Genomic DNA, 11,367 nt, shown 5'->3' with positions numbered 1-11,367 from the left:
GTATTCAAAGGAACATGAGGAGCCCAGTTTGATTAGAAATTTCATATATAAAAGCAGAGATTAAGTTCTAATTTTTATTCTCTATACAATAGGAAACCACTGAAAACGTCTTTATTCTGGTATCTTTTAATAAAAGCTGTGTTTAATCTGATAGTCATATGCAAGACAGACTGGAGAAGAGCCCCTAGGAATCCACAGTAATGGAGCAAATATGAGCTGAAGAGAGGCATGACAGTGCAATGAAAAGAATGTTGACATCAGAATCGCAGGACTTGTAATTACTGGTCTGTCAACCTGGGCAAGTCATTTAACCTGTCTGATTCTGCTTCCTATTTACATGCCAGTCACCTTGTAGGCCTTCAGGAGAATGATGAAACGTTAATAACTTCTGCTTAACTCACAGAGTAGTTATGCAAATATGTGATGATGAAAATCTTTTAAAATGTATGTTATAAAACTTAAGGTGTAATATGCATTTGAAGGCCCAAAGAAGTAAAAATGGAGACTGATATGGAAAGAGAAGGGTGAAAGAAAACGATTACTCCTATATTGAATCTCGGTGACCAGAAAATACATTCACCTAAATAGGTCAGTCAGAAGAGGAACTGATTTTGGAAATCAGGACAAGGGTTTAATTATAATTGTGGAAATATTCAGCAGGCGGTTATTACATTTATTAGTTTCATATATTCTTAGGTATTTTATTTTTTTTTTGTGAGCAAGACCAGCCCTGAGCTAACATCCATGCTAATCCTCCTCTTTTTGCTGAGGAAGACCGGCTCTGAGCTAACATCTATTGCCAATCCTCCTCCTTTTTTTTTCCCCAAAGCCCCAGTAGATAGTTGTTATGTCATAACTGCACATCCTTCTAGTTGCTGTATGTGGGACGCGGCCTCAGCATGGCCGGAGAAGTGGTGCATCAGTGCGCGCCCGGATCTGAACCCAGGACACCAGTAGCGGAGCGTTCGCACTTAACCGCTAAGCCATGGGGCCGGCCCCTTAGGTATTTTAAATGCGAGATTTTTCAATCTCTTTCATAAAATTTTAAGTTCCTAAAGAGAGGAAGAAGTTATTTCCTTGGGAATTTGTATTTCCTCCTCATTTTTAATTAAAAAAAATTTTAAAAAGCCTGTACCTCTGATTAACTTGATAAAATTCCATCTGTTTTGTCCAATTTATTGGTAAAGTGATTACATAGTGCATTGACTGGTTTAAGGATTATTTGTTTGGTCCCTCCAACTTAATACCAAACTGCTAATCTTTGTGTGCATCACTCTAAATAGTTGTTACTACTAGTACGTTAAGGTACTAGTACCTCACTGTAATCCAGGTAAACATTTTAACTTCTGTTTGAATTCCATGTGAGACACAACAAATGTCTTATTGAAAGTCATATGCATGATTTGTTTCTTTGATATTTTAAATGTATATGCCTTTCATTTAGACCCTGACATTTAAGATGGTTTCTATCCCTTTTGAAATCCTTCATTTCTCCTAGTACTTTTTATTTTTTTTTTATTTATTTTTTTTTTTTTTAATTTTATTTATTTTATTTTTTGCCCCCAAAGCCCCAGTAGATAGTTGTATGTCATAGCTGCACACCCTTCTAGTTGCTGTATGTGGGACTCGGCCCCAGGATGGACAGAGAAGTGGTGCCTCAATGCGCACCCGGGATCCGAACCCGGGCTGCCAGCATCGCAGCGCGCGCACTTAACCACCAAGCCACAGGGCCGGCCCTCTCCTAGTACTTTTTAGAATTAACTTGTAATGGACACTCAGCCATGGCAGCAGCTCTATCTTTTGCACTAAGAATTTATCCCCCACAGTTTATTTGATTCTCTCTAGACTGCTGTAGTATGTTTCTGAATCTGTAACTTTTAAATTCCCAATAATATCCAGCATCTTTGGTAAGTCTGGACTTAAAAAAGTGCTGATGTCATCCACCTTTAAAAAGCTGAATGGGGGTTTAGAATAACCTTCCTTCTTATATCATCATTTGCTCCCTTTCATTTTCGTCTAGTTACCCCTATTCTTACATGAATAGAAATTTGATTATATAGAGTCGCTTGTCTTTCCTATTTTTTTGCCCATTACAATTTTCTGTATTTAACAGCCCTTCTAATATTTTTTACCTGGGACCACAGAAATAAAGTATTAGCATCCTCTCTTTTCCAGTAGAATTTGGCGTTCTCAACCTTAGGGAACTTGGAAGTAACAAAAAAATAGTAACAAGGAAAACAGGTGTTGTATGCGTTATTCTGTAGCAGAAATATCCATCTGTTCTTGAGGCATTATGTGTATCACAAGGTGAATTCTCCACGTAATTGAAGCTTCAGTTACTCGTCACTGACAGCAAGTCAGTGCAGTCTGAAGGGCCGTCGTTACTGGTGTGCTGGTAAATGTTTGATAACTAGCTTTCCAGGAAAAAAAAAAGCTCTGATTGTGGTGGTTGCTAATTTCTCTGGGGTAAATACTTCCACTGTGGCCCATTTCAAGATACCACAGGACATCACTGGACACAGAATTGGAAAGAGGTATATGCTATCAAACTATAATACTTCCACCATGTGGATACAATAGACATAACCACAAAAACATGGATAATAGTAAAATGTAGTAAAATGATTAGGAAATGAGTTTTGAGTATTTATTATTGAGTCTTATATATTGGATTTTAATATAATTGTCAGTTTATATAATTAATTTTTAATAATGGCTGTGTTTAACAATCAGCCTGCAAAATTCCTAAAAATTTTAAAATCAGCAGTCCTAAGGCAGCATAAGCCAGATCTAGCATACTACTGCCTGTACTCCTCGTTTTGGAAATGACTTAGGGACTAGCCAGTGTGAGTTGAGGTGGTTCTGCTAGCTAAGGATAAAAAAAATTTAATACTCAGATTTATATAGTCAACTCTTAAATTCCACTATCTCACAAAGTAAAGTCCTTCATGCCTTTTTCATATTCCTCCATGTATGTGTTACCTTGTTATGACTTTATTACTTTTTAAAATCTTTTAAGCCTGCTATACATGTTTAATCTGTGTTGTCTGTAAATAAATACTGATAAAAGGAACTCAATAAATAATGGACCAAAAAAAAGAGACATTTCTTCAGAGAAGATATATGGATGGCAAAGCAACATGAAAAGATGCTGAATGCTATTAGTCACTAGGGAAATGCAAATTAAAACCACAACGAGATACTACTCCATACCTATTAGAATGGCTAAGATCGAAAAGGCTGATCATACCAAGTCAGGAGGAATTGGAACTCTGATACACAGCTTGTGGGAATGTAAAATGGTACAACTGTTACCGAACCAAGTGGGCTCGCCTCCTGGTGAGTTAAATAAGACTCTACCAGTGGAAGTTGTCTCACAAAGTAAAGTGTATCTGCAGCAAATAGGAGGCCGTGAGGAATCATTTCCAAAGTCATGGCGTCCCCGAACAAAGGGAAGCAGGAACTTTTATTTGGTTGGAGAATGAATTTTCAAAAGGGAGAGGTGGGTATGCGCTTGCACAGGCTCAGTTGGAGAACATGCTTCCCCATAATGAGGGCTAAGCTCCTCCTGGAGAGATCTTTGCATTAAAGATAAGGCAAAGATCATGGGCCTAGCTCTTGTGGTGAGTCTTGGTCAGTTTCATGATGGTTGGTGGTTACACATCTCCTTAACATTCACAAGGAAAAGAAACAACTTGGAAAAACAGTTAATTGCCTCCACACCCACCTTTGAGTTTCTCCAGGCACCCAGTCGGTGACACAACCACTTGGGAAAACAGTTCGGCAGTTCTTTAAAAGTTAAACATACACCTACCATATGATCCAGCCATTCCACTCCTAGCTGTTTATCCAAGAGAAATGAAAGCATATGTCCGGGGCCGGCCCTGTGGCTTGGTGGTTAAGTGCGCGCACTGCGATGCTGGCGGCCCGGGTTCGGATCCCGGGTGCGTATCGAGGCACCACTTCTCTGTCCATCCTGAGGCCGAGTCCCACATACAGCAACTAGAAGGGTGTGCAGCTATGGCATACAACTATCTACTGGGGCTTTGGGGGCAAAAAATAAAATAAATAAAATCTTTAAAAAAAAAAAAAAAGAAAGCATATGTCCATACAAATACATGTACAAGAATATTCACTGCAGCTGTATTTGTTATAGACAAAAACTGAAAACAACCCAAATGTCCACTAACAGGTGAATGGATAAAGAAATTGTGGCATAGCCATACAAGGAATACTACTCAGCAATAAAAAATAATGAACTATTAAGACACAACACAGATAAATCTCAAAATAATTATGCTGAGTGAAAAAAGCCAGACAAGAGGGCATACTGTATGATTCTATTTAAATAAAATTTTGGAAAATGCAAACTAATCTATAGTGACAGAAGAAAGATCAGTGGTTTCCTGTGGATGAGGGAGGGGTGGGAGGAACAAGAGAAAGCGTTTATAAAGGAGCACAAGGACACTTACGGTGATACATCTGTTCATTATCTTGATTTTGGTGATGGTTTGATGGGTGTATACATATGTCAGCTTATCAAATTGTATACTTTTAAGTACGTGAGATTTATTGTATGTCCGTTATATATCAATAAAGCTCTTAAAAAACATAATGTACTGTGGTCTGACCAGTGGAGATGAGGAAAAGGCAATTGCTTTCTTCTGGATGACACATTTCCACCTTTCACAGTAAAACCGTATAGGTTCTTCAGGCAGCACAAAGCACGTTGCTGGCTTATACTGAGATGTCAGGCAACTGAAATTTTCATATCTTTATCACATGTCTGCTGTTAGGACAGATTCTCTTCATCTGAGTGCCTGTCTTTACTTTTATCCCTAATATATTTCATATTATTTGTTTTACACATGACTCTTATTCTTACAATGAGGCTTCAGTATTAACAGTCATTAGACTGCTGGTTTTCAGACTGTGTTTAGTGAATACTAGGGATACCCACAGAACCATCTGAGGTATCCTGAGTGGGAGTGGGGATTGGAGATGGAGGCAAAGTGATACAGAATCTGTGTGGGCAAGGTTTCAGCCTCCAACCCAGGCAGCTTCTTAGTTTTACAGAGTTAAGGACTCCTGGGGGAAAAAAAGTACAAAAATCATCTAAGTTTTATCTACAAGCCAAGCTCAGAGCATGATGCATAGTAGGTGCTCAATAAATATTTGGAAAAATATTGATTAAATTTAAAATGCCTCTCTCATTTCTTTCTGCACTCCCTTTCTCATTTGGCATATCAACTTTTATTCTGCGATTTCTTGAAATGGGAACATTAATTTTTTTTTTTAAATAATTTTATTTATTTATTTTTCCCCCAAAGCCCCAGTAGATAGTTGTATGTCATAGTTGCACATCCTTCTAGTTGCTGTATGTGGGACGCGGCCTCAGCATGGCCAGGCAAGCAGCGCGTCGGTGCGTGCCCAGGATCCAAACCCGGGCTGCCAGCAGGGGAGCGCACGCACTTAACCGCTAAGCCACGGGGCCGGCCCACAGAACATTAATTTTTGAGAAGAGATGTTAATTTTCCACTAAAAAGTACCAATATAATGTACTAGAGTGTACCATTTTTTAAAAGCACTGATTTTATATACATATTCACACATTAATTAGAAATACAAGGCTTTACTAACAAAGCCTATGGGTATTAAACACACACACGTAAGGATTCTAAAGGCTGAGGGGAAAAAAATCATACAACCACATAGAAAACTGCCCCTACAAATTCATGATCTCCTACTTCAGGCCCTTAACAAGGCCTTTCTTCTTTTCTTTGGTTAGTTCTTCAGTTTCCCTCTTGAGTGATTCCAAACTTACCTACTTTTCTCATGTCCAACTCAGTGTCGTCACACAGCCCTTCTTCCTATCTTACTAAGAAAGTTGAGAACATTGAGTACTAATGGTCAACTTCCTGCCTCCTCGCACCTAAAATTTATCTTTTCTAATCTTCCCTCCAGTGTCCAATAGGTTTACCCCTTGTTCAAAATCAAATATTCTTTTTGACCTGCAGTCACATCTTGTGAAGAAACTGGCTCCATCTGTAATCCCTCTGTTCTGTATCTCATCTCTCATGACTCCCTCTAGACTATAAACATACTCAAATCTCTCCCATTCTAAAAAAATGTCCTTTGACCCTGACCTCTAAGCTAATACCCTATATTCTAGTTTCCTATCATGGCCCAAGCTCTCCATTTTTTTACTTTCCATTCACTCCTCAACCTACTTAAATTTAAATTATGTCAACACTACCTCACTGAAATTCGGAGTCATCGGTGACAAAATTCAGTTGACAGGTTTCTAATCCTCAGTATATTTGAACTTTCTATACCATTTGCCATCTGATATTTTGAGTGGGTGGTCAAATATTTTTGGATGAATAAAGTGGGAATGATAGAGGGAAGGGAAGAAGTTGCTCTTAACCACAAGAGTACCCAATGAATTATACATAGCTGTAGTAGCCAGAATAATGTCCTCCCCCACCAAAGATGTCCACATCCCAGTCCCTGGAACCTGTGAATATGTCATGTTACATAGCAAGGGAGAATTAAGATTGCTTATCATCTGGCCTTCAAGCGAAGAGATTATCCCAGATTATCTGTGTAGGCCCAATATAATCACAAAGGTCCTTATAAATGAAAGGAGGCAGAAGACTGTGTTAGAGTGATGTGATATGAGGAAGACTCAACCAGCCACTGCTGGCTTTGAAGATGGAAGGGGGTCAGGAGCCAAGGAACGCTGGTGGCCAAGAAGCTGGAAAGGGCAAGAAAATAGATTCTACCTAGAACCTCCAGAAAGGAACCAACCCTGCTTGTACCTTGATTTTAGACCAGTGAGACCTATTTCAGACTTCTGACCTCCAAATCTGTAAGATAACTGTGTCGTTTTAAGCCACTAAGTTTGTACTAATTTGTTACATCAAGAAAACTATTACAATACCCATTTCTAATCTTCCTTTAAAATATAGTTGAATAAATTGTGACTTTGTCTATTGAGTCTAATTTGTTGAGTAGGGGTTTGAGAGTGGTGGTAGAAAGGAAACCAGGATCAAATATGAGTTCTTCACCTCTTTATCACTTTAACTACTCTCCTGCTGACCTTCATACTTTCAGCTGCTTGCTTATAATTATATATAAATACTAAAGTTCTATAACCAGAAATAAAAACCCTTATGAAAACTCAAGAGGGCGCATACTTGCTTTAGGAATAAAAAGTACAAGGAAAAAGAGAATCCTGTGAGATTATACTTTTCCATAGTGAGCAGGATAGAAAGAAAGCTTGTTGTTTCCTGTTAGGAAGCAATTGATAATAGCAGTGGAGAGGAATGTGAGTGAACCAATCTGGCACTAAAAAAGAAAAGGAGGTCTCAGAGCCAAACCAAACCATACAGTGACACCCAAGGTTAAATGTACAGATTCCTTGGCCACTAAACTCCAACTTTCTAAAGGTTTCATCCAACCACTCAATATGATTTTACCATGAGTCCAATTCTTCCTGCTCTGCTTGAGTACCTGCCCTAATAAGCAATAGGAAGTAACTCATACCTGTTGCTTGAAGCTAGGAGAATTTCTCACTAACAAAATAGAAAGGTAGTATGCCTCATTCTGATGGGCAGAGGGGTAGGTCATTCCTGCAATATCAGTTTGAAACTCTGGAGCATTTTCTTATAGGAACATAACACATATAGAGAGGTTGGATTTAGAACATAACCCTTTGTGGACTGACCTGGAATCTAACTACTTTTCTATAAGAAATTATGTTCTGAGTTCCAGAACAGGAATGAACCTTAAAATACATCTAAGCCCTTTCTTTCTCCCTTTACTTTCACTTTAGAATCAAGTTTATCTGTCCTACCTGCATAGCTTTTCTTGACTCTACTCAAGAGTCACAAAGTCAGATTCAACAAATTCGACTTTAGGTATGTGACAAAAGGATTTTTATAACCTCCACATCAGTTTCTCAAACTGGAATCTTTGGATTCTTTACCAAATTTTTTTCTATTTTGTGATTTCATTTATAATAATTAATACAGTATAGTCTGGATCACCTTGATTCCCACTTATAACTAAGTACTGCCACGTGATTCCAGAGCCTGTATTGTGTTTAGGTTTATGGTCTTGTTGGCACAATGTAACAGTACTTTGTCTTAGGCAAATGAGAAGAGAAACAGATAATAAATGCTTCTTTCTGGCCACGTGAAAGCCAAGTGACATCAGTGAGAGAATGAATAACCGTCTCCTAAAGGTTCTAGTAGGGAAAACTGGTCATCATATATGGAACACAGCAGTTAGTACAGACATGCCAAATTTATTTATTTATTTTTTTTAAATAATTTTATTTATTTATTTTTCCCCAAAGCCCCAGTAGATAGTTGTACGTCATAGCTGCACATCCTTCTAGTTGCTGTAGGTGGGACTCGGCCTCAGCATGGCTGGACAAGCGGTGTGTCGGTGCGCGCCCGGGATCCGAACCCGGGCCGCCAGTAGCGGAGCTCGCGCACTTAACCGCTAAGCCACAGCGCCGGCCCAGACATGCCAAATTTAAAACAACCTAAATTGTGGCAGTTAGTTCTATATTTATGTTTCAAGAGGGAATTTAATTTGAAGAAAATAAAATAAAAATCAAGTAGCACATAGATATTAATTTTATTAGTTTGTATTTTTCCACATTTAATATATACACTTTAGTTTCAGTCCTTTAAGAGTTAAGAACATATGAAGTTCATAACAAGTATTATATTTTAAGTTATTTTTATTATAATGTTATTGGTTTATTGTAATGTTACATATATATGATTTTACTATAACATTCTAATAAAAATAATTGGAGGGGGAGCCTCAAAAATGTTTTTTCTTAAGGTAAGCTCTACCCAGTAAATAGACTAAATTTACCTCCTGTACTATGGGTCCTTAGTGCAACTCCTGCAACTACTTTAGGTCTTTCTCACAATCACATCTCATCCAGATTATTTCAATAGCATCCCAAGTGGCCTCTCTGCCTCTAGTCTCCATCCCAACACACGCTTTTGTTACATCTTCCACATTGCTATCAGTTATCTTTTTGTGATTAAAATCTGATCAAGGCTTTTTTAGGCTAAAAATTCAATTCCCCCATCTCATACCCTTCAGGATAAAATCTGAACTCATTAACATGACATCCGACCTTGTCTTTCAACTGTTTTGACTCTTTTCATCTCTTCTCATTCATCCCCCCCCACCCCTACGCCCACACACACTAATGCAGCCAGAGAACTTTGGAAACTTACTTTCCAAAATAAGTTTTGGAAACTTATTTCTCTGAGACTTGACTTTGTTCCCTCTGCCTAGGAGCCTTCCTCCCTTTTCTGTTACCAGCTATGCCTCCTTTTTTTTTTTCATTTTTTTAAAGAACTCTGTTCTGCAGAGAAACTTTCCCTGACTACCTCCAGCTGAATTAGGTACATTAATATTACTCTGTGCACACGGTGATGTCATTGCACACACTCTGTGGTGACTGCTTGATCCTTAATGGTCTCTCCAGTTAAAAGACTTTCCTAAGGTGACATCTGGGTCTTTCATCTATGTATCTTCAGCATCTAGCTCAGCGCCTAGCACATAATAGGCATTCAATAAATTTTTTTAAGTGAACATTTAGGAAGATGGGAGTGCTTCTCTTAACAGATCTCCATTACATCTACAATTCAGCCTAAACCTAAAAGATCTCCACTTAGCCTAGTCAGACCTAAATATCGCTGATTGACACATTGTATGACAGTCTCTTGGTCTTGCCTCAACCTTCCTCAAAAGCACTCTCATATTATCAATGGATGTTTTTTAAAACTATGTAAATAAGAAGGCTTTTTGGAATGCAGAATGCACTATTATACATGAACAATGTTATAGTGACTACATTTCAAGCTAGCATGTACAAAAAAGGCAAATTAAGTTATGAAAAACTGAACCACCATAATGGTGGTAGCCTGAATTTTGTGCTCTAGGGTAGGAGACCTTGTAGTGCTTGCGCAAAGAGGAGGAAGAAGGAAAAAAAGGTTTCCTCCTCATTCCCAGTTCCCCCAAGAACAGTTTAAGTTTCCATTGACATTTTCCTTCAACTTCTCTCTGCACACCTCTCTATCTGGTCTCCAGTGTCCTTGCCTTGCCTTCTGTCCCTAATTATAGCCCTATCCAGGGCAGACATTTAGCCCCACCCCTAAAATGCTCCAGAGTCATCTTCCTCTTCTCTCCATTAGTGCAGAATAGAAAGAAGGAAAAGCTAAATAAATACAAACCTGTGAATATCTAATTATATCTTAAACTCTCAGGGCTTTTTGTCTACATTACTCTGGGAGAGTTGAATTTCAAGCATTGTAGCACCCACGGCTCTGTTTTTGTTTGGGTCCTTTTGTAAGATGGGGAATCTGTATCATTCTGTTCTCTTACCAGGCATACATGGTAAAGCCCAATCTCATATTACTTAATCATTACTTAATCATTAGCTCTGAGATTTAATATGCTTTGATGATAGGATATCTCTGAAATTGTCACACTTCTTCAACACCAAATAAGCTAAATTCTTTAAGTTTTTTTTAGGTGTAGTGGAATTTTTCTTAGTAAGTTTCATTCTTTCTTTTAGTGCCCGGGGTTAAATCAAGGCTTCTGTGCAATGAAAACATCAACAGGTACTAGACAGTATGTATTAAAAACCAAAAGCCTCACATAAGTGGCTCCATTAAGTCACTTAGATGCTATATAGATCTGACCCTTTAGCACCACTTTGTATAACATTTCCATAATCACTCCTAACTTAAAATTTTTCCCCCCCTTAGGAAGATTCATCCTGAGCTAACTTCTATGTCAGTCTTCCTCCATTTTGCATGTGGTTCGCCGCCACAGCGTGGCTGCGAACAAGTGGTGTAGGTCCACACCCAGGAACCAAACCAGGGCTGTGGAAGTGGAGTGCACCGAACTTAACCACTAGGCCACAGGGCCGGCCCCTAACTTAAAATTCTTTAATAGAAAAATTTTAAATTTATCATCACTATCTTACTAAAGAATGCGCACACAGATATATTAAATAGTCAAATCCAATGGTGGTAAAACAATGATCATTTCTGGTCTAAATCATAACCCATCTCTGTTTATTTTAGATTTGTTATATTGTTATTGAAGCAAGAAAGATTATAATTATTGTTGGGAAGTAATTTTAATTTGAATTCCTTTTTAAGTACTGATCAAGTTAATTCGTACACTGGGACCCACAAAATGGAGGCTCCCCCCAGTGGCCAGGCTCACCTCACAAATCTAAACCTAAGTCAGCCTGCATTTAGGGAAACACTTCCCTGTCTAGGAAACCTAACGTACACCAATCACAATCCTCCAACTCAG

This window comes from Ceratotherium simum, chromosome 8, assembly GCF_057802395.1.
Source record: "Ceratotherium simum simum isolate JZ-2026a chromosome 8, ASM5780239v1, whole genome shotgun sequence".
NCBI classification, from domain to species: Eukaryota; Metazoa; Chordata; class Mammalia; order Perissodactyla; family Rhinocerotidae; genus Ceratotherium; species Ceratotherium simum.
This window is presented reverse-complemented; position numbering follows the sequence as displayed.